The sequence below is a fragment of the Meriones unguiculatus genome, chromosome 7, assembly GCF_030254825.1.
Source record: "Meriones unguiculatus strain TT.TT164.6M chromosome 7, Bangor_MerUng_6.1, whole genome shotgun sequence".
NCBI lineage: Eukaryota > Metazoa > Chordata > Mammalia > Rodentia > Muridae > Meriones > Meriones unguiculatus.
The window spans coordinates 48232466-48257766 of NC_083355.1; the positions used below are offsets into that span (position 1 = coordinate 48232466).

General features: G+C 38.4%; 1 protein-coding gene and 1 pseudogene across 1 annotated transcript in view; one reads left to right on the forward strand and one right to left on the reverse strand.

Moving 5' to 3' along the window:
• Nucleotides 1-22335, forward strand: part of LOC110543637 (olfactory receptor 10AG1-like) — a 186092-nt gene extending 163757 nt beyond the window's left edge. The window contains exons 5-7 of the transcript XR_009592932.1: nucleotides 2476-2544; nucleotides 3120-3249; nucleotides 17304-22335. The gene's annotated coding sequence lies outside the window, so the exon portion shown is untranslated. The remainder of the gene's footprint in view (nucleotides 1-2475; nucleotides 2545-3119; nucleotides 3250-17303) is intronic.
• On the reverse strand, nucleotides 78-19507 carry LOC110544209 (olfactory receptor 5W2-like; annotated as a pseudogene).
• Nucleotides 22336-25301: the final 2966 nt, after the last annotated feature.

Genomic DNA, 25301 nt, shown 5'->3' on the forward strand with positions numbered 1-25301 from the left:
TGTTCTGTTGCTCTCCTTGTGGAGACTAAAGAAGATCCATACAGCCCTGATGAGACTTGAGAGGCTAGGGTCAGATAGTGTACACACAAAAAGAATAAATTGTAATAAATAATAATTATAATAAAGAAAAAAATTAGAGAAAGTGTTATGTACAGTTTAAGGGAATGATAAGAGCAGCATTTAAGAAACAAAATGGGAAAAGAGTTTGATAGAGTATGGCAAAGAATGAAAGGAATGACATTGTGGTAAATCCCAGATTACATGTCTGACAACCTGTTTTCACACATGTCCCTAACCATGGCTCCACTCACTATTCTTACTTTTATCTAGTTATATTTCTTTATTTTTTTATCTTGTTTGGACTGGTGTTTCTAAATAGCCCTATAATTTAAAGCCTTATGTTGAAATCACTTTCTTTCTCCTCAAATATATTAGGAGCCCATTCTCATCCAAGATTATTCTTCACATTACTTGTAAAGAATTTGCTATGGATTATCACAAAATTTTACTGCACAAAATGATTCATTTCTAAAAGTATGAATGTTTTGCATATAAGTAATATCTATGTTTTCACTTGAATAAAAGATTCATTTTTTTTTTACAATCTAGCGGTTCATCTGAGATTCAGTGAAAAGAAACAAAATATAAAGAAGACAACAAGTAAAATACAGAAAACACTAATGTAATTACAATTGAGGAAAATAATAAATACAACACTTTTACAACTGAAATAATAAGGAAAATTTCTCCAGATATGTACCCATAAAAACAAATGAGAAATAACAAAACATGAATTATTGGTATATCAACAACACTAACTTTTCTCTAAAATTGAAGGGAATATGTATTTTAATCTGATATATTCGATGCACAGTTTTCCTATGATTCCTGCAATATAATTTCATTCCAATCACCAGTATAACTTGCACATATACAAATACAATACAATTATTTAAAGCGCTGCTTATTTCTCAGTTTGTACAGGGCTCCTTTCACATCCTTGTTCCTCAAGCTGTAAATTAGAGGGTGGAGCATGAGAATCACCAGGGTGTAAAACAATGAGGCCATTTTGTCTTGATCTAAGGAGTAGGAAGAAGTTGGCCGGAAATACATAAAGAGCAGAGTTCCTTGAAAAATCGCAACTGCAGTCAGGTGGGAGGCACAGGTGGAGAAAGCTTTGAACCTCCCCTCAGCAGAGCAGATCTTCAAGACCTATGACAGGATGTAACAGTAAGAGACAAGAAGTCCTAAAATGGTGCAGAGCTCAACAAATCCAGAAATCACCACTACTGCTAACTCACTGACATACATTTCTGAGCAAGACAGTAACAGGATAGGAGGAAGATCACAGAAAAAATGATTAATCTCATTTGACCTACAGAAACATAGCCCAAAGGTCATTACAGTATGCATCAGAGTATCCATCATTCCTAATGCATACACTTCAGCCAGTAGTTGGTAGCAAAATCTGCTTGACATGTCCACGGCAAACATCAATGGATTGCTGATGGCCTTGTACCGATCAAAGGCCATCACTGCCAGCAGCACACACTCAGCATCTGCAAAGACACAGGTGAAGAAGAACTGCAAGGCACAGCCAACAAAAGAAATAGATTTGTGTTTGGGCCAGTAGGTCCTTCAGCATCTTTGGTCCAGCTGCAGTAGAACAGCAGAGGTCTGAGAAAGAGAGGTGGCTGAGGAAGAAGTACATTGGTGTGTGAAGCTAGGGATCCATTCTGATCAAAACTATCATTCCAACATTTGCCACAAGAATAATGAGATAGATGAGAAGAAATGAAATGAATAGAACCACTTCCATGACTGGATTAATAGTAATTCCCAATAAAATAAATTTGGTGAGTGGAGAACAGTTTTCTTTTTCCACTTTTCTTTGCTGTTTGTCTTATTTTTTATAAAAAGCATTTAGTAAACTGGAATTGATTTACCTAGGAAGAAAATTCACACTTCCATTTCATTATGTAGAAAATATTGTGTATTCATATACAGTCTAGAAACAAATCACTCATAAAGTGATTTGTTCATCAAAACTCCTCTTAAATATTTAAAGTGGGCAGTTTTTATATACTTAATATAATAATAATAATATGTTAATAATATTAATATTAAGGTTAAACACAAGACTCCAAGCACTAAGTCCTTATAAATGAAAGTGATCAAACAGTGCTAGAAAAGACCTCTGTTTAAAGGGGAGGATGACCTCCTCTATCAGTGGACTAGGGAAGGGGCAGGGGAGAAGAAGGAGGGAGCGTGGGGTTGGGAGGGGATGAGAGAGGGTCTACAGCTGGGATACAAAGTGTATAAACTGTAATAAATAATAAAAAGAAAAAAATTGAAATGAAATTAAAAAAAATGTCTGTTTATCTTTGGTTTGTAAATAACCTGAAAATACCTGAAAACATGGAGACTGCTAACAAACATATCTTCTGTCTCTTTTATTTATCTTTCTTTATATAGGTGTTTGCCAGAGAGTGCTTGTTCATGTTCATTGAATGATGAATCTACTTTGTGATACTATTCTTTTTGGTATGTTTCTTTTCTATGGACTGAATTGACATGGATTTGATGGATTTGTATCTGTAATGCTTTGCCTTTATTATTATTTGAGCAAACATGAAAAAATTGTATATCCTTATAATATCACTTACACAGTCATTTTTAAAATTAATTTTGATTACTAATTGAGTCACAAAATTATAGAAGTGGAAAATGAAGACAGACAGGTTCACACAATTCTAGCAAAAAAACAAAATAAAACAAAAAAACCAAAAAAACAAAACAAAACAAAACAGCACTGGACACTAGATTTTAGAATGTAAAGTTCATGGTCCATTCTAGTCAACTTAATCATTGCAGCAGAATAATGAGATAAACGGCTAGAAACACCATGAATAAAAGCACTTTAATGTCATTAATAGTAATTCCCAAAACAAAACAAAACAATCTGGAAATGAACAATTTTCTCTATTTATTCATCTTCTTTCTTGGTCTAAGTGATCAGAAAAATTATCATTACTGTGTTAGGGTAGCAATTTTTAGTCTGACTACACGAAGTTATTTTCTATAAATCAAGACATGATGCCATTTTATGTATTTTTAAGAATATAGGGGGAGCCAAGAAGGCGGCGCCGGGAGAGCACTGTGTCTGAGAAGCAGGACAGCACTCTCTGTGCAGCAGCGACCAGGAGAATGAACTCTGGGCCCTAAAACTACAGCAATCGTGTTTCCCAGGTGAGGGGAGGCTCCCATGGTGTGGGAATCGGTCGGGTCCACTCTCGGGCTGCCAAACCAGAACCCAGAAGAGATCCTGGTAACGCGGGCTTTGGGTCTCCAGGCTGGAGCCACACGCCTGCATGTCCTGATCACTTTCCAAGGCTGATCGGTGGGCACAAGGGTGCCAGAGACTGGGAGTCCCAGTCGAAAGAAAACCCCACAGGGAAGGAAAGTTGTGAGACTGATCACAGGTCACCCAGTCTTTCCCTGGAAGGTCTCGCTGACCACGGGTACCCGCCGCCATCACAACTGAGCCCCGCTGTGCCAAGAGCAGCTGCACGCCAAGCTCACCAGTACAGACGAGCTGCGCGGCCCAGTGCAACAGAGACTGGGAATCCCTGTCCTGAGAGGGCCCCACAGGGAAGGAAGAAACTGTGCTGCTGGAGTCACCTAGGCTATGCCTCGGGAAAGTCTAGCAGACCGCAGACGGCAGACAGACGAGTACACCCAGCCATCACAGATCCGGGCCCAAGCAGGGAGCACAGAGTTATTGGGAACCCAGCTCCCTCAGACTACCAGGTGGGCACACGCTCCTACACTCCAGAGACCTGCTTTGTACCAACTACTCCTTACAGACAGAACTGTGTGCCCCAAGACACCAGAGTCTTGGAGTCACTGTCTGGAGAAACCCTCACAAGGAACAAGGAACAAAACAAAGGGGACAGTTGTAGGCAACCCAGTGTATCCCCAGCAAAGGTCCCACAGACTGGCCCAACCCAGGGACCTGTTATGCCCCAGATAGCCTGCTGTTACCAGGAGAGCATTACTCACCTGCCACAGATTACCTCTTGGGTTCTGGGGCACAGAGCCCCGACCTCAGACCTACAAAAGACTGGGAACCCTGAGATCAACTCCCAGATACTGCTCCAAGGGGAAACCAGTTATCCCTAACAAAACCAACCAAACCACGGGACACACAGGTTACAGCAGCTGATAACTAAATTTACAGCAAGAAACCTAGAAGCAGGGCAGCTGTCTCCAGGACTTGTCCTGGTGAGAGGAGAGCCCTCTCAACTAATAAGGACCACAGTTACCACCCAGGTCTTTATGCCTGAGGTGAGCTGTAGCAACTCCTGAAAAACACCGGACATCCAGTGACTATACCCAAAAAGCTGAGAAGGCTTCCGTCAGGAAAAACCATCTTCCTGCCAAAGGGATTCTCTCCACCACAGGACTCCAGGAACAACCAGAAACTAACTTCAAACACCTAAGATAGCCCAATGGGTGGAGGACAGCATAAAAGTTCAACCAACAAAAGCCAGAGCAATATGGCATCTCCAGAACCCAGTTATCCAGGGGCAAATAGCCCTAGACACCCCAGCATAATTGAAATTCAAGGAGATGACCTAACATCTATGCTCATGAAGAAGATAACAGAGGAAACAAATAAAATATGAAAAGAAATAGAGGAAGCTGCAGCCAAACAGTATGTGGCCTTTAGAGAGGAAATGCTTAAATCACTGAATGAAATGAAAGAAACAGAGGATTTTTCAAACAAACAGCTGAAGGAATTGATGGAAAAACATGAAAATACAGTCAGACAGGGGAAGGAAACCAACAAAATAGCTCAAGACCTGAAGATAGAATTGGAAAAATTAAAAAAAAAAAACAACACAAATGGAAGAAATTGTGAAGAGAAAGAACTTAGGGAAGAAAGCAGGAACTACAGAGGTTAGCATAACCAATAGGCTACAAGAAATGGAAGAAAGAATCTCAGGTGTGGAAGATACAATGGAAGAAATAGATGTATCTGTCAAAGAAAATGTTAAATCTAAAAAATTCCTGACACAGACCGTCCAAGAAATTCAAGACAACATAAAAAGACAAAACCTAAGAATAATAAGAATAGAGGAAAAAGAAGATTTCCTGCACCAAGGCCCAGAAAATATTTTCAACAAAATCATTGAAGAAAATTTCCCCAACTTAAAGGAGAGGACAATAAGAATACAAGAGGCCTACAGAACACCCAATAAATTAGACCAGAAAAGAAAATCCTCCCGCCACATAATAATCAAAACCGTAAGTATACAGAAAAAAGAAAAATACTAAAAGCTGCAAGGGAAAAAGGCCAAGTAACATATAATGGCAAACCCATTAGAATCACACCTGACTTTTCAACAGAGACTATGAAAGCCAGAAGGGCCTGGAAGGATATCATGCAGACCCTAAGAGAACACAGATGTCAGTGCAGGCTACTATATCCTGCAAAACTCTCAGTCCTCATAGATGGAGAAAACAAGATATTCAATGACAAAAACAAATTTCAACAATACCTACATACAAATCCAGCATTACAGAAGACACTAGAAGGGAAAATACAACCCAAGAAAACTAGCTACATTCAAGAAAACTCAGGAAATAAATAACCTCACTACATTAAAACAAAAAGCAACCAAGCACACAACCGTATGACCACAGCCAACATCAAATTCAAAGGATCTAACAGCCACTGGTCATTAATCTCTCTCAATATCAATGGACTTAATTCTCCAATAAAAAGACACAGACTAACAGAATGGATGTGTAAACAAAACCCAGCAATCTGTTCTATACAAGAAACACACCTAAGTCACAAAGATAGACATTACCTGAGGGTAAAGGGATGGAAGACAGCTTTTCAAGCAAATGGATGCAAGAAGCAAGCAGGAGTAGCCATTCTAATATCTGATAAAATAGACTTTCAACCAAAATTAATGAAAAGAGATGGGGAAGGACACTTCATACTCATCAAGGGAAAATTCCACCAAGAAGACATCACAATCCTGAACATCTATGCCCCAAATACAAGGGCACCCACATTTGTGAAAGAAACATTGATAAAACTTAAACCACACATAGATCCCCACACACTAATAGTGGGAGACTTCAACACCCCACTCTCAACAAAGGACAGGTCAACTAAATAGAAATTAAACAAAGAAACAATATCTCTAACAGAGGTCACGAATCAAATGGACCTAACAGATATTTACAGAACCTTACACCCAAACACAAAAGAATTTACCTTCTTCTCAGCATCTCATGGAACCTTCTCCAAAATAGACCACTTAGTTGGTCACAAAGCAAGCCTCAACAGATACAAGAAGATTGAAATAATCCCTTGTATCCTGTATGATCACCATGGAATAAAGCTGGACCTCAATAACTACAGAAATAACAGAAAGCCTACACACACATGGAAACTGAACAACTTGCTACTAAATGACAGCTGGGTCAGGGAAGAAATAAAGAAAGAAATTAAAATCTTCCTAGAACTCAATGAAAATGAAGAAACAACATACCCAAACTTGTGGGACACAATGAAGGCAGTGCTAAGAGGAAAATTTATAGCACTAAGTGCCTTCAAGAAGAAATTCAAGACAGCGCATTCAAGCAACTTAATGGCTCACTTAAAAACCCTAGAAAAAGAAGAAACAGACACACCAAAAAGGAGTAGATGGCTGGAAATAATCAAACTCAGGGCTGAAATCAATCAATTAGAAACAAATAAAACAATTCAAAGAATCAATGAAACCAAGAGCTGGTTCTTTGAGAAGATCAACAAGATAGACAAAGCCTTAGCCAAGCTAACTAAAAAGCAGAGAGACACCATCCAAATAAATAAAATCAAAAGTGAAAAGGGGACATAACTACAGACACTGAGGAAATCCAAACAATAATTAGGACTTATTTCAAAAGTCTATACGCAACAGAATTAGAAAATCTAAATGACTATTTCTAACAGGAACTCAATGACTGGCTCTTTGGCCTCCCTACCCCCGAAGGGATGAGCAGTCCCGTTAGGCCACAGAGGAGGGCTTCGAAGCCAGTCCTGAAGATACCTGATAAAACAGGATCAGATGAATGGGGAGGAGGTCCCCGCTATCAGTGGACTTGGAAAGGGGCATGGTGGAGATGAGGGAGGGAGGGAGGGACTGGGAGGGAATGAGGGATTGGGACATGGCTGGGATACAGAGTTAATAAAATGTAACTGATAAAAAAAAAGAAAGAAAATCTAAATGAAATGGACAATTTTCTTGATCAATTCCACTTACCAAAGCTAAATCAGGACCAGGTAAATCAGTTAAATAGTCCTATATCCCCCAAAGAAATAGAAGCAGTCATCGAAAATCTTCCATCCAAAAAAAGCCCAGGACCTGATGGTTTCAGCGCAGAATTCTACCAGACATTCAAAGAAGAGCTAACACCAATTCTCGTCAAACTATTCCACAAAATAGAAACAGTAGGTACATTACGAAACTCATTCTATGAAGCCACAGTCACCTTGGTACCTAAACCTCACAAAGACCCAAAAAGAAAAGAGAACTTCAGGCCAATCTTCCTTATGAACATTGATGCAAAAATACTCAACCAAATACTTGCAAACCGAATACAAGAACACATCAAAGATATCATCCACCATGACCAAGTAGGCTTCATCCCAGGTATGCAGGGGTAGTTCAATATACGGAAATCCATCAATGTGATCCACCATATTAACAAACTGAAAGAAAAAAACCACATGATAATCTCCCTAGATGCTGAAAAAGCATTTGACAAAATCCAACATCCATTCATGTTTAAAGTATTGGAGCAATCAGGGATACAAGGCACATATGTAAACATAGTAAAGGCAATATACAGCAAGCCTATAGCCAACATCAAACTGAACGGAGAGAAACTTAAAGCAATCCCACTGAAATCAGGGACAAGAGAAGGCTGCCCACTCTCTCCATATCTCTTCAACATAGTGTTGGAAGTCCGTGCTAGAGCAATAAAACAGTTGAAGGAGATCAAGGGGATACAAATTGGAAAGGAAGAAGTCAAATTATCACTATTTGCAGATGACATGATAGTATGTGTGACTGACCACTCCTCTTCAAAGGTACATAATCTCAACTGCCTTTTCCTCCCCCCATTGGCCCAACTTATAAATCTTCAGAAGACTTAAGAACCAAGAAAAGGAATTGGGAACAGCAGAGTTTAACCAACACCACTGACTACTTTCACTTACAAATTGATTCATTTTGGGGGGGAAATGATCACAGAACAAAAGAAAAGTCTATCATATTTTTTTCCTGTCTTAATATATGAATTTGTGTGTCCACATAATAAGATATCTCCGAGATTCTTTGTTGTTACATGAAAAGGCTAATGTCGATTGTGTAGTTTAATTCCAAAATATCATAGTTGGTGTTATATAGACTTGCGTTTTTACATTGCTATCCATAATATTTATCATTTATTATTATTCAAATGAAATAGAAGAAATTAATGAGTTGCGCATACCACATCATGGATGCACAGCTTTGAAAAGGGAATTGTATGCTAATAAAAATTGCCTTAAAAAGGAAAAAAATTATCATATACATTTGCCAGCCTTATACAAGCAAATGAATGCACTCAAATTCACAAATATATATTTATAAAAGTATGTCTTTGATTGTTAGGTGGCAGGATTTATGTAACTACAAAATAAGATGAACCATGTAGTTATTCATTAATCAACTATATTGATCATATTTCAAAAAATTACAATGGTGTTTGCCTAGTTTTGCAACTAGACATTCATAAACCTACCTGAGACTAGAGTCTTCGTTTATTTCCAATTCTAGAACCTTGATGAATACAAGGACTATGGGGACATAACTCTCTTGAGGTCAAGTCTTTCTAATTTACTTTATTTTAATGTGGTATTTAATTGACTTCCTGGCTCAGTATTTTCCTAGGAGTACTCAACAAAACTACATTGCTGAATGTCATCTTCATAGTTTATGCTTGATGCTGATCATCAGTGATAGACACTGATTTGAAATTATAATGAAACTTAAATTTCTATGTCCTTAGTGACTTCATCAGCCTAAGGGTTTCATACTAAGTCTTCAACCTGTTTGGATACATTTCATCTGATTGTCTGATTGTACTCTCAAACTTAGTGCAACCAACTAATTTCATGCTCATTATTTTATGACTGAATGTACTCTCAAATCCATAGCAACCATATTCATTTCATACTCATTATTTTATGACTGATCATACACTTGAACACCTGATACATTCCTTTTGGTTTCTCATATCTGGTTGTATTCATCAACTTACTTATTACTGTGTCTACAAGATTCTGCATGAGCAATGAGTCATTAAAAGTGTTTTGTTACATAACATGTTATGAACCTTGTGGCGGCACATAGATGGTTTTATTTTCAAAATATGCATTAGGAAATTTTGCTGTTATTGGAGCTCGAGATGGTGTCACATGTCTTTAATCTCTATTCAGGAAGGTAGAGTCAGGCTGATCTCTGTGAGTTTGAGGCCAGCCTGGTCTACAGAGCGACTCTAGGACAGCCAAGGCTACACAGAGAAACCCTGTCTCTTTCACTGCACATCTCAATTGTTGTCTCCATCCTCCTCTTCTCCAGGTCCTACCCTCTTTCTCTCTTACTCCACCCCTTTCCACTTCCCCTTAGGAAAGGCAGCCTCCACTAACCTACCCCAAAACTTTAAGTCACATCAGGATTGAGCATATCTTCTCCCAAGGTGACTTGACAGGGCAGCCCCACCAGGGGAAAGGGATCAGAAAGCAGGCAACTGAGTCCATGTGAAAAACAGAGAACCCACAAGAAGAGCAAGTTTCCCATCAGGTTTATGTGTTTAGGGGGCCTATATCCAGTGCATGCACTGTCCTTGGTTTGTGCTTCAGTCTCTGCACTCCTCCCTGGAACCAGGATAGTTGATCTTGTTGGTCTTCTTGTGAAGCTTCTGTTCTAGCTGGGTCCTTCTATCCTTTCTCCAACTCTTCCACAAGGCTTCTTGCACTCTGCCTAATCTTTGACTGTGAGTCTCAGCATCTGTTCCCATCCTTTGTTCTGTGGAGTCTCTAGGAAGACAGCTATGCAAGGATCCCATCTGCAAGCACAGCAGGTTATCTTTGTTAGTGTCAGCAGCTGGTTCTCTCCCAAGGAGTAGGTCTCAGATTGGGCCACTGATTTTTGGGCATTCCCTCCATTTCTGGTCTAATGGCTGAGAAAGAAATTAGGGAAACAGCACCATTCACAATAGCCATAAATAGTATAAAGTATCTTGGTGTAACTCTAAGAAAGCAAGTGAAAGACCTGCGTGAAAAGAACTTAAGCCTCTGTAGAAAGAAACTGAAGAAGATATCAGAAGATGGAACCATCCCCATGCTCACCGATTGGCAGGATTAACATAGTGAAAATGGTCATCTGACCAACAACAATCTATACATTCAATGCAATTCCTATTAAAATACCAACACAATTCTTTACAGATTTTAAAAGAACAATTCTCAACTACATATGGAAAAACAAAAAAACCCACAGTAGCTAAAAAAATTCTTTAAAATAACTTCTAGAATTATCTTCATCTCTGACTTCAAGCTGTACTACAGAGCAATAGTAATAAAAACTGCATGATACTGACATTAAAACAGATTAGTCAATCAATGGAATTGTATCAAAGACTGAGAAATAAACCTAAACACATACAGACACTTAATTTTTGACAAAAAAAATCATACAATGGAAAAAAGACAGCATGTTCAACATGTGGTGCTAGTCTACCTGAATGTCTGCATGTAGAAAAAATAAAAATAGAACATATTTATCACCCTGCATAAAATTAAAGGCCAAGAGGATCAAAAATCTCAACATAAAATCAGACACATTAAATCTGTTAGAAGAAAAAGTGGAAATATGCCTTGAACTCATTGGCACAGGAGATGACTTTCTGAACAGAACACCAACAGCTCAATCCCTAATATAAATAACTAAAAAATGATATCTCATGAAACAGAAAAGCTCCTGTAAGACAAAGGACACTTTCAAAAGAACAAAACAACAGCCTATATGAATGGGAAAAAGATCTTCACCAACCCTTCATCTGAAAAAGTGCTAATATTAAAAACATATAAAGAACTCAATTCTCAACTTCATATGGAAATTCAAAAACCCAGAATTTCCAAAACGAATCTGAATAACAACAGATCATCTGAAGGTATTTCCATCCCTGATCTCAAGCTACACTACAGAGCAATAATAATAAAAACGGCATGGTATTGGCGTAGAAACAGAATGGTGGATCAATGGAATCGAATAGAAGACCCAGACATAAACCACACACCTATGGACACTTGAATTTTTAAAAAGAAGCCAAAATCATTCAATGGATAAAAGACAGCATCTTCAACGAATGGTGCTGGTCCAACTGGATGTCTACATGTAGAAAAATGAAAATAGATCCATATTTTCACCCTGCACAAAACTAAAGTCCATGTGGATCAAAGACCTCAATGTAAAACCAGACACATTAAATCTATTAGAAAAAAAAGTGGGAAAGAGCCTAGAACTCATTGGCACAGGAGACAGCTTCCTGAAGAGAACACCAACAGCACAGGCTCTAAGAGCAACAATCAATAAATGGGACCTCATGAAACTGAAAAGCTTCTGCAAAGCAAAAGACACTGTCACAAAAAAAAAAAAAAAAGACAGCCTACAGACTGAGAAAGGATATTCACCAACCCTATATCTGACAGAGGGATAAAGGTTTCTTTCTAGGATATAGAAAGAAACCAAATAAGTTAAAAAGCAACACAGCAAGCAATCCAATTAAAAAATGAGGTACAATGCTAAACAAAGAATTTTCTGTAGAGGAATATAGAATGGCAGAGAAACACTTAAAGAAATGCTCAGTGTCCTTAGCCACCAGGGATATGCAAATTAAAACGATGCTGAGATTCCACCTTACACCCATCAGAATGGCTAAGATCAAAAACTCAAGTGAAAACACATCCTGGAGAGTTTGTGGAGAAAGGGGAATCCTCCTCCATTGCTGCTCAGAATGTCAACTTGTACAACCACTTTGGAAATCAATCTGGTGCTTTCTTAGACAATTAGGACTAGTACTTCCTCAATATCCAGCTCTACCACTCCTAGGCATATATCCAAAGTTTGCTCAAGTACACAAGGACATTTGCTCAGCCATGTTTGTAGCAGCTTTATTCGTAATAGCCGGAACCTGGAAACAACCCAGATATCCCTCAATGAAGGAATGGATACAGAAATTGTGGTACATTTACACAGTGGAATACTACTCAGCAATTAAAAACAAGGAAATCATGAAATTTGCAGGCAAACAGTGGGATCTAGAAAAGATCATCTTGAGTGAGGAATCCCAGAAGCAGAAAGACACACACTCACTTATAAGTGGATACTAGACCTAAAAGAGAGGATAAACATACTAAAATCCGTACACCTAAAGAAGCTAAACAAGAAGGAGGTCCAGGGGTAAGATGATCAGTCCTCACTTAGAAAGACAAATGGGATGGACATTGGAAGTAAGAGAAAACAAGAAACAGGACACAAGCCTACCATAGAAGGCCTATGAAAGACTTTGCATTGCAGTGTATCAAAGCAGATGCTGACCAAACCTTGGGCAGAATGCAGGGAATCATATGAAAGAAGGAGGAGTTAGTAAGACCTGGAAAGGACGGGAGTGACGCAAGGACCAAATATATCTGGGCATAGGGGTCTTTTCTGAGACTGATTCTCCAACCAAGGACCATGCATTGACATAACCTAGAACCCCTGCTCAGATATAGCCCATCACAGCTTAGCATCCAAGTGGGTTCCCTGGGGAAAAGGGACTGTCTCTGACATGAACTCAGTTGCTGGCCTCTTTGATCTCCCCCTCATGCCCCACCAAGGGAGGAGAAGCCTTGCTAGGCAACAGAGTAGAACATTGCAACCAGTCCTGATGAGACCTGATAAACTAGGGTCAGATGGAAGGAGAGGAGGACTTCCCTATCAGTGGACTTTAGAGAAGATCAGGGAGGAGATGAGAGAGGAAGGGTAGGATTGAGAGGAAATGAGGGAGGGGGCTATAGCTGGGATACAAAGTAAACTATAATTAATATAAAAATAAAAATTAAAAAATTAAAGATCAACAAAGGAAATAATCTAATTTAAAAATTGGGGTACAGAGCTAAACAGAGAACTATTTTATTTTTATTAATTATTTATTATAATTTATTCATGTTGTATCCCAGCTATAGCCCCTCCCTCTGCTCCTCCCAGTCATACCCTTCCTCCCTCTTCTCCTCTTTCTATGTCCCTCCCCTAGTCCACTGATAGGGGAGGTCCTCCTCCCCTTCTGTCTGACCCTAGCATATAAGGGCTCACCAGGACTGGCTGCATTGTCTTCCTCTGTGGCCTGGCAGGGTGAACCCCAATAGGGAGGTGATCAAAACCTGGAGTTCATGTCAGAATTCATGTCAGAGACAACCCCTGCTCCCCTTACTAGGGAACCCACTTGGAGATTAAGCTGCCATAGGCTACACTTTAGCACGGCCTCTAGGTCCTTTCCATGCATGGTCCTTGGTAAACAAAGAATTTTCAACAGAAGAATTTCAGATGGTCCAGAAGCACTTAAAGAAATATTCAATGTTATTAGCCATCAGGGAAATCAAAACGACTGTGAGATTCCATCTTACACCTGACAGAATGGCTAAAATCAAATGCTCAATTACATGTTGATGAGAGTGTGGAGAAAGGGGAACCCTCCTCCATTGCTGGTGGGATTGCAAACTCATACATACACTTTGGAAATCTATCTGGGAATAGCTGTACCTCTCCTGAGCATACACCCAAAAGATGCTCAACCATACAACAATGACATTTGCTCAGCTATGGACATAGCAGCTTCATTCATAATAGCTAGACAATGAAAACAACCCAGAAGTTTCTCAACTAAAGAATGGATAAAGAAATTGTGGTTCATTTACACAATGGAATTATACTCAGCCATTAATTATAAGAAAATAATGAAATTTACAGACAAATGAATGAATCTGGTAAAGAAAATCATAAGTGAGATAACCCAGACCAAAAAATGGCACATATTGTATGTACTCACTTTCAAGCAGATATTAGCCATATATTAACAGACAACCTTAATATAACTCACACACCCAAAACTAAAAAAACAAGAAGTGCCCAACGCAGAAGGCTTGAAATTCACTAAGAAGAAATGGAATAGGTAGCAGAAGTGCTTGAAGACACGGAGCAGGAAGAAGATGGACTAAGGAGGAAAATGGAGGGGAAACAAGGGTGGAGAGCATGGGCAGGAGGACAGAGGGCTTGCACAGAGAAGAGAAACTATAGGAGGGGCCACTTCTAGAACAGGCTAGAGACTTAAAACCCGGTAGGCTCAAGGAAGGATATGAGGGTGGCTCTAGCTGAGATCCTCAGTGGCAAGGGTCCTGGAGACGGAAGCCGTCACCCTCTAACTAGACAGAAATATTATTTTAAAGGGATGTCCTCTATATTATTTTAAAAATTTTCTTCATTATTGTTATTATTATAAAATATTCACTTTACATGCCTGCTGTACCCCTTCTGTTATCTCCCCCTGGTCCCATCCTCCCTCTCTTACCCCCTTCCTATGTCCCTTCTGGAGTCCACTGGTTGGGGAGGTCCTCCTCCCTGCTAACTAACCTAGCCTATCAGGTCTCATCAGGACTGCCTGGATCCTCTTTCTCTTTAGCCTAGTAATGCCACCTCTCCAGGGGGAGGAGATCAAAAAGCAGACAACCAAGTTCATGCCAGTGACAGCCATTACTCTCCTTATTAGGAAACCCACATGGAGACTGAGATGTCTATTGGGTACATATGAGCATGGGGTCTAGGTCCTCTCCTTGCATGGTCCTTGGTTGATTTGTCAATCTCTGAAAGAACTCCTGGGCCCAGATATTTTGGCTCTGTTGGTCTCCTTGTGGAGCTCCTGTCCCCTCCAGGTCTTTCTATCTCCTGATTCTTCCATAAGATTCCCTGCACTCTGCTCAAAGTTTAACTATGAGTCTCAGCATCTGCTTTGATACGCAGATGGGTAGAGTCTTTCAGAGCCACCCTGTAAAAGGCTTCTGTCCTGTCCCCTGTCTTTTCCTTCTCCCAATGTCTATCCTGTCTGCGCTTCTGAATGAGGATTAGGCAAATTCCGTAAGGTCCTCCATATTGTTTAGCTTCTTTAGGACCACAGATTTTAGTTTGTTTATCCTATGTTATATGGCTAATATCTGCATATAATTAAGTACATACCTTGTGTATCTTTCTGCTTCTGGGTTATCTCACTCAGGATGATATTTTCTAGTTGCATCCATTTGCCTGCAATTTTCATTATTTCCTTGTGTTTCATTGCTGAGTAGCATTCCATTGTGTATATGTAGCACAATTTCTGTATCCATTTCTCAGTTGAGAGACATCTAAGTTGATTCCAGATTCTGGATATTATGAATAAAGTTACTATGAACATATGTCCCTGTTGTATGGTTGAGCATTTTTCAGATATATGCCCAGGATTAGAATAGCTACATCTTGAGGTAACACTATTCCTAATATTCCAAGAAATAACGATATTGATTTTAAAAGTGGTTGTACAAGTTTATATTCCCACCAGTAATGGAGGAGGGTTCCCTTTTCTTCACAACCTCTTCAGGATGTGTTGTCCCTTGAAATTTGATCTTAGCCATTCTGATGGGTATAAGGTAATTGATTTGCATTTCCTTATTGACTAAGGATGTTGAACATTTCTTTGAGACTCATAACCAAACTTTGGGCGGAGTGCAGGGAATCTTATGAAAGAAGGGGGAGATGGTAAGACCTGGAGAGGACAGGAGCTCCACAAGGAGAGCAACAGAACCAAAATATCTGGGCACAGAGGTCTTTTCTGAGACTGATATGCCAATCAAGGTCCATCCATGGACCTAACCTAAAATCCCTGCTCAGATTAAGCCCATGCAGCTCAGTCTCCAAGTGTATTTTTCCTAGTAAGGGGAACAGGGACAGTCTCTGACATGAACTCAGTGGCTGGATCTTTCACCACCTCCCCCTGAGTGGGGAACAGCCTTGCCAGGCCACAGAAGAGGACAATGCAGCCAGTCCTGATGAGACTTGATAAGCTAGGGTCAGATGGAAGGGGAGGAGGATCTATCAGTGAACTTGGAGAAGTGTCAGGGAGGAGAAGAGGGAGGGAGTGTGAGATTGGAAGGGAGTGATGGAGGGGACTACAGCTGGGATACAAAGCAAATACACTGTAATTAATATAAAAAAATAAATAAAAGTAAAAAAAGTTTCTCCAGCATTTAATATTCCTCTGTAGAGAATTCTCTGTTTAGCTCTTTACCCCATTTTTTAAATTGGATTACTTGGTTTGTTAGTATTTAACTTTTTCTGTTATTTATATATTCTGTTTATTAGCCCATTGACAGATGTAGGGTTGGTGAAGATCTTTTCCCAGTCTGTGGGTTTTCATCTATATTCTTAAAAAGTATTATTTGTAGTGTATTTTATGATTTGGAAAATAAAATATTGTTGGAAATCAAAAATCACCAAAATAGGAAACAGGACAGGAGCCTACCACAGAGGGCCTCTGAAAGACTCTTCGCAGCAGGGTACAAAGCAGATGCTGAGGCTCATAGCCAAACTTTGGGCAGAGTTCAGAAAATCTTATGAATGAAGGGGGGGGATAGAAAGACCTGGAGGGGACAGGAACCCCACAAGGAGAACAGAACCAAGAAATCTGGGCCCAGGGGTCTTTTCTGAGACTGATATTCCAACCAAGGACCATGTATGGGGATAACCTAGCACCCCTGAACTGATGTAGCCATGGCAGCTCATCATCAATCCATTTCATTTAGAAAAATAATTAATCTTTAGTTCACATTCTGTTAGCCAGAAACCTCCCATTGTACTCTGCACTGTACAAATGTGTTAGAAGAATGTCTTCATTCAACAGTGGAGTTTATTGATCAAAGCTTTTCCTAATCTATTTTGCTTTAGATTGTTGTGGACATGTTACCAAGAAAGATGAGTTTTTGTTTTTAAACCTATACATTTACAGTAAGTAATCTTCATGGGTTTTTTGATAATCATATATTACTTTGTTTTTCTATATTTAAGAGCTTCATTGTACTGAATGAAAATTTGATGTGAAATTTACAGAAAGCTTCTTGAATCCTATAGGCATTCTATATTTCTGAAGGCAAGCACCTACTCTTCAGAGATTTCTAATACCACCATGAAGACAAAATCTATTCAAGTGATGATAATGCTGCAACCTAGGACATTTGGGTTGGTGGAATGCTGGTGGAATGAATGCAGAAATTGTGGTGCATTTACACAATGGAACAACGGAATACTACTCAGATCAATGAAATTAAGAAGAAGAAATTTAAGGCGAATAAAATTTCCCCCCAAATAAAAATCACACACTCAAGATGGTTGATCTGAATGGAATTAAAAACACCTGTAACTTTCAAAGGCCATGTGTGGTAGGCTCTTGTCCAGTTTCCTTTCTTCTCCTGCTTCCAATGTCTATCGTATTTGTCCCTCTGAATGAGGATTGAGAATCTTCCCTAGGGTCTTCCTTGTTGTTTAGCTTCTTTAGGAGAATAGATTTTAGTTTGTTTATCCTACATTATATGGCTAATTTCCACTTAGGAGTGAGTATATACCATGTGTGTTTTTCTGTTTCTGGGTTACCTCACTTAAGATGATCTTTTTCGTTGAGCTGTTACATCGTAACTTTTACAAATTCCTTGAATTATTTATAAAGTTTATGACTCTTCTTTATATATTGCATTCTGGGATTCATAAAGGTAACTCACATTGGCTATGGCACTGAAGGTCTTAGGAGAGAAGAAAGTAGCTTGACCTTTGTTATCGCACATATTTCAATAATATCTCGATGTATGGAATTCTAAGTCTGATACAGACAGAGAAGTTTGGAGTGTTACAAAGGGTATGGAGGAAAGTAGAATCCACAGTGTGGAAATTCCTTGAGAATAATGAGGTTAATTAGACATAAAGGATTCTGTTGGTGGAGTGGATGTGTCCACTGGTCCAAGATTAAAATGTGGGGTGGGATTTGCTGACTGGGAAGCTTAGATGCAGCACAGGAGGGATATGTGGGTAATGGCAGGTCCTAGAGAATCCTAGAGACAGGTTTTGTCATAGTCTGGGGTAGTTTACTAGACTAACGCTTAAATTGTGAGATCTGGTCTAATGATGGAATATTAGGAAGGAGGAGTAGACGGGGAGGATCATGGAACCTCACTGGGATATACCATGGAGAAAGATCTGGCTGGGCAGAGAAGTTGCATGTGGTTTGAGCTCTCTTATAGCTTTGGGTATATAGGTTTCAAGGCAACATTTCCCTAAAACATGTTTGTAAAAATAATGATCCTTAATATAAAATATAATAATCTCTCTCTATCACACACATATATATGTATATGTATATATTTCTTCTTGCCCAATGACAAAGGTAGAGCAACTTTCTTCTCAGTTCATGTTTTTTTTTTTAAGATGAAAGATTTATTTTTCTTCTAAAAAGAACAAACAACCCACCACCACCACCACCACCAACAACAAAAATTTCATGGGGGAGTGTGGAAGAAAAGAAAACTAAAAGTTTGGTGGGTAAAGAGTAGAGAGGCTGTATATATGAGAAGATAATGAAGTGTGTTCAATATATGTTCTAAATATATTGTATGAAGTTCTTAAGTCATTAAAGAAAATGTTGCCGAAAGGAATTTTGAACATCAAGATTTACTTGTTGCATGATTGCTCGATTGTCTCTGGTTCCATCTAGTGTTCCAAAGTTGTAAAAACACTGGTTCTGAGGTTAAAGTGGTGAATTTGGCTTTTGTCTTTTTTGTGTCCTCAGATGTAAAAGCTTACCCACATGTTTCTTCTCACACAGAGATCTTCCTGACATCAGTCGTGATCTTCATCTATCTTCTATCAATAATTGTCATTGTTTTCTACTATAAGGGCTTGGATCTCAGTGCATTTTAATAAACCATGTAGTTATCAGAGAGTTAGATTACATTTATACAAAGAGAAATTTCAGCAAAATTGAATGAATACCTTTATCCCATAGAGTAATATGTTTCTAAATATCTAAATTTTTAATTTAAATTCATGAAGTTGTAACAAGAAAAGCATATTCAGAAAATATGTTCTAAAGAGTAAATTATTTAGGAAAAAAAAGCAGATAATTCACATCACATTCTGGGAGGTAATTACAGTGGTCTGAATCATCATAGCAACTCTGTATTAATTATCAGGTTTAGTTTACTTCAGTGTACAATTGATAAGCCTCAGCTTTAAAAGGGAAAAATCAGTTAAAGTTTCAGAGGCAGTGACAGGAAGTCTTACCTCATAGGTACGGAGGGCAACTAGCTGCTCATCAATTACTCTAACATAGTCTAGATTTGCTTATATCTGTCCAGATTTGTTAATATCTGTATGTTGAAGTCTTCACATAAAAGTAAACATTATGCTTTCTGTAAAAAAAAAAAAAAAGAGTAAATTATTATCTCCCTCTTCTTCCATAAGGTTTCCAGTACTTTGCCCAGACTTTGGCTATGAGTCTCAGTATCACCTTCAACACCCTGATGGGTAGAGTCTTTCAGAGACTCCCTGTGGAAGGTTCCTGTCCTGTTCCTGTCTTCTCTCACTTCTGATGTCTATCCTGTTTGCCCTTCTGAGTGACATTTCAGCCTCTTCCCTAGGGTCCTCCTTGTTGTTTAGCTTCTTATAATTTAGGACAATAGATTTTAGTATAGAAAGACCTGGAGGGGACAAAAGCTTCACCAATAGACTATCAGAGCCAAAAAACCTCCGGCCAGCAGGGTGGAGTTGCTGCAGGGACCTATACTTCAACCAAGAACCATGCATGGAAAGACCTAGAACCCCAGCTCAGAGGAAGCCAACAGGGTGCTCAATCTCCAAGTGGGTTCCCTAGAAAGGGGAGAAGGGGCTGTCTCTAACACGAACTCAGTGGCTGTCTATTTGATTACTTCCCCCTGGGAGGAGCAGTCTTGCCAGGCCACAGAGGAAGACAATGCAGCCAGTTCTAATAAGACCTGATAGGCTAGGGTCAAAGAGAAGGGGAGGAGATAGAGGGAAAAAAGGAAGGGTGGATGAGAATGGGAGGAGATGGGGGAGAGGGCTACAGCATAATACATGAATAAATTGTAATAACCAAATAAATAAATTAATTAAAAATAAAATAGATAAAAACATTAAAAGAGTAAATTGTTAAATATACAAACCATAAAGGTAAATATTAAGTTTTTGCTAAACTTATGAAACTTTATTTATGTTTAGAATTAATTCCCATGCACAGAGTTTACCAATCTGATTCCCAAGTAACAATAGAAGGTTAATATCTGTATTTAGACAGATAAGAATTCAGGTTTGAGCTACATATGTCAAAGATCATCAGTAGTTATAATTTGCCAGGGGAATACATGCTATGGAATACTTGTTGTGAAAAATAATTACACTGAGGTTGGACAAGATTGGTAATCTTTTGCTACAAATAGCTAGCTATTGAAATGCAGTTGTTTTCAGGAAACTATTATGGACAATGTAAAACAGCCAACTAAACTGATGTGTTTATTAACTCTTCTATGAAAGGTTTTAATGTCACTTCCATCTTTTAGAAAACATATTTTCTTAGCAACATGTACATGAGAACTCCTGAATGGGTTCTCAATGTAAGAAAACAATTGTGAATAGGCAGTATGGATATTTTACAGTAACAATTTTACTTTTTCTTGTGACATTTAAAATAATTTAGTTACAAAGATTTACATCGTAAATATTTTCCTAGTTACAAATAACTTCTATTTAGAATATTTTTTCTTAATTCTTAATTTAAAAAATTTTCTTAATTTAAAAACACTTGGAGGGGACAGGAGCTCCAAGAGGAGACCAACAGAGCCAAGAAAACTGAGCCCTGGGAGCCCTGCGGTGTCTGATAGCCCAACCAAGGACAATGCATGGAGAAGACCTGAAAACCTTGCTCAGATATAGCCCATAGACTCAGTATCCAAATAGGGTCCCTAGTAAGGGGTGCAGTGGTTTTCTCTGGTATGAATTCAGTGACAGGCGCTATGATCACCTCCCCTTCGGCATGACGCCTTGCCAGGCCACAGAGGAAGACAACAGTTCTGATGAGACCTGATAGGCTATGGTCAACTAGAAGGGGAGATCCTCTGTATCACTGAACTAGGGGAGGGACATGGAGGAGAAGAGGAAAGGAGGCTGGGACTTGGAGGAGACAAGGGAGGGTGCTACAAAGTGAATAAATAAATTGTAATAGATGATAATTCAAAAAAAAGTCACCTCAGGACTAGGGACATTAACTTCTTATTAGAGCATACCTGTCTATCATGCTTGAGTCCCTAAATTTAGTTTCCACTCCTGAAAGAAAAAGCAAAGAAAACAACTGAACTATTACTGAGAGTGGTAATTACCTCTTCAAATAATTAACAGTGGCACTATTTTTCTAGTAATTACGTATTTACAAGAACACATACCCCAGTGGCAGTAATCCCATTAGAGATCCGCAGAAACTTTTGGAAAGATACATTTGGGATCTCAGTGATTAGACCCCCAATGCCATGAGAATGTAGTAAAAGCCCATCATTTTTATAGGAAATTGTTCATTTAGTCTACTGGAAAACAGTCCTTCCCTTGGTAAGTTATTTCTGTGGGCGTTAGATGGGCTTTCATTAAATAAAAAGTAGTTTTTGTGGATCTGAGGTAGATAAAAAATGATGAATCATGACAAAAAAATTGTAGGAAAATGTAGTTAAAATTGCTTTTGTGTGCAAGGGTGATTTGTTCTTACTTTATCTGACAACTTTTGTTCAATAATCTGTAACATCTTTGTTTAAATACATATTTTATTACAGCTAAGAAGTAACTCATGCTGTCTGATAATTTGAAATATTTTTTTGTTATAATTGAACATTGTTTTATGTGTGCAAAGGTTTTTGTGGATGTAATTTGTAATTAGATTTCTGAAAAGCTGATATGTTTCCATCTTCTGCTTCTTCTCTTTAAGTACCTTCTCTTGTTAGCATCATAACACGTTTTATCCTAACTTCCCAAGACTGGACGCCATGCTTTTCTGTGGAATGAGAAAACCTTTCCCACACTTCAGCCTGTCTCAGTGTGACCTAAATATAAAGTCTTGACACCCTAAAGTTTGTTCTTCTTCTTGTCTCTGATTAAAAGAACATTGTAATTTAAATCATGCCTGACAACTCCTAGCTAAATGTCTTTGTATGCTATTCTAAAAATGCACCTGACATTTAGTATGAATAAGAAAGTAGTTTACAAAAAGCTAATAATACATCATTCAACTGTGGGATCATGATTTTTTTATTTTGTTTCAATTTCCCCTTTAACCTCAAATTTTCTATTTCATTTTTTTTTTCATCTATAAGACAAGGCTGATAATGAGAGTAAGTCTCACATATGTTTTAAACTGTTTTGATGACAAATCAATAAGCTACAGGAAAATGATCTGGAATTTGGTATTATACATGAGAAGCCATACACAGCTAGTATTTACTGTTGGTACGGTTGCATAAGCATAATTAAAATACTGTTTTCTACATGTTAGTCTGTCTATATAGTGAGGCATGATGGAGACAAATATAAAGTGGATGGATCAAGAGATTATAGATAGTTGACAAATAGATGGACTGACAGATGAACAATGCACAGACAGATAATTCTGTAATTTAATACAGAATCATTATAAGATATGTCAATGTTGTCTTTTAGATTATAATATATATTAAGGAATAGAAAGTTAAACAATATGAATATAGCCAAAACATTCTAACTTAATTCACACTAACTGAAATCTAATGTCTTGGTAAATATCTTTATATTTAGTAGCAGACAAACTATAAGAAATACTTTCCATATGCTGATAGAATGTGGCACACCTTTACACCTTCTGATAATGAACCTTTTGGTCTCTGATGTGACCATGCTGTACAGACATTTTAATCATTAAATATGAAAGGCACCATCCTTATTATCTATACTCTTAGCATTTATTACACCAATGAATGAAAGATTCAGAAACAGCTATCTTTCCCTTCATGGCTTTGAATACTTTGTTCATTTATTCTACATTTTCCAAAACATTTTTAAGATTAAATATAGAGTTCTCTTACTTCAAAACTGAATTACATGAAATCATTCAAATACTTTATGGAATACCATTTAAATACCCTGAGAACACAGAAACATTCATTCACCGACCTCACAGACAGAACAACTTGTTTTAAACTATAATACAATTGTCAGCTTTTTTGTTTTTTACTTGAATTTATTCATGAGGATCCCAGGTAATTTAAAATCATTAGAAATTAAGTTATGACCAAATGTTGCATTACTTTGTTCAGTCAACTAATTAAAGTTTAGTGGGATTACTTTTTATTATCATTATTATTATTTATTCAATTTGTATCCAGGCTGTGGCCCCCTGCCTCATCTCCTACCAATCCCACCCTCCCTCCCTTTTCTCCCCCATTGCCCCTCTCCAAATTCACTGATAGGGGAGGTCCTCCTCCCCTTCTATCTGTCCCTAGCAGATACTCAATCCTCATTCAGAAGGGCAAACACTACAGATATCAGGAGCAGGAGAAGACCGGGAAAAGGATAGGAGCCTACCACAGAGGGACTCTGAAAGACTGATCTAGGTATCAAAGCAGAGGCTGAGACTTATAGCCAAACTTTGGGCAGAATGCATGGACTTTTATGAAAGAGAGGAGAGAGAGGAAGAAATGGAGGGCACAGGAGCTCCAAAAGGAGACCAACAGAGCCAAAGGGGGAAAACAACAACAACAACAACAACAACAACAAAAATAAAATAAATAAAACTGAGCCCTGGGGGCCCTGCAGACACTGATACCCCAACCAAGGACCATGCTTGGAGAGGACCTAAAACCCTGGCTCAGATGTAGCCCATAAACTCAGTCTCCAAGTGGATGCCTTAGTAAGAGGAGCAGGGGCTGTCTCTGGGTATTACTTTTTAAGCAAGCATAGTTCAACCAAAGATACCAAAACACATGACCTGCATAAACAACCTTTTTGATATATGTAAAACACTTACAAAATTATCAGATTTTGTATTGCTGAAACATACTGAACTTATAGTCTCTGAAAATTGATTTACTCTCATTCATAATGCTTCTGATTTTCACTTGGAAAATGTAAGTGGCTACTTAGCATGTGTTTTGTTACAGGACTACATCCACACTACCTTTGTTAGAATTGCTGTTGTAATGAACCCCCCCATGTCCAAAGCAACTTAAGAGGAATGGATTATTTGTTTTACACTTCCACATTACCATTTCTCATCAAAGGAAGTCAGGGGAGGAGCTTAAAACATGCAGGAACCTGAAGGCAGGAACGGAGGCAGAGGCCGTGAATGGGTCCTACTTACTGGCTTGCTCAGACAGTTTTCTTTTAGAACTCAGAACCACCTGTAGTTGGGCCCTCCCGCATAAATCACTAATTAAGTAAATTCGACACAGTGTTGTCTACGGTACAATATACGAGGAATTTTCTCAACTGAGGCTCTCCTCTCCTCTCCAGTGACTCTAGATTGTGTTCACATAAAACTAGTCAGCACAACAAGCATATAACTTAAATCTTGGGGTTTGGAGAGCAAAACAAAAAGAAGCAGATAGTTTTAAGATTCTTGCTGAAAAACTGACATATCAACTGAAACAAAATACAATTTTTCTTTTAACATAGTGCTTTCATCAATGACTTCTTCATTCTTCTAATCAGCATATTATATTATATTTAAGTACAAAATGTAAAAAAATGTAATCATGCATTGTTATAATACAGAACAGAAAAAGCCAAGTGTACAATATCACAAAGAGTCATGAATGAAAAAACACAAGGCAACTTTCACTTCTGGCATGCATTAAAGTCTGAAATATATCTTTAAAATATTTTGTTTGGGAACAATTTGAGCATACTTTTTTTTATTTTCTGACCTTTTCAAAAAATAACCCTTATCAGTGGACTTGGGGAGGGGCATGCGTGAAGAAGGGGGAGGGAGGATAGGACTGGAAGGGGATGAAGGAGGGCCTTATGGGGGGATACAAAGTGAATAAACTGTAATTA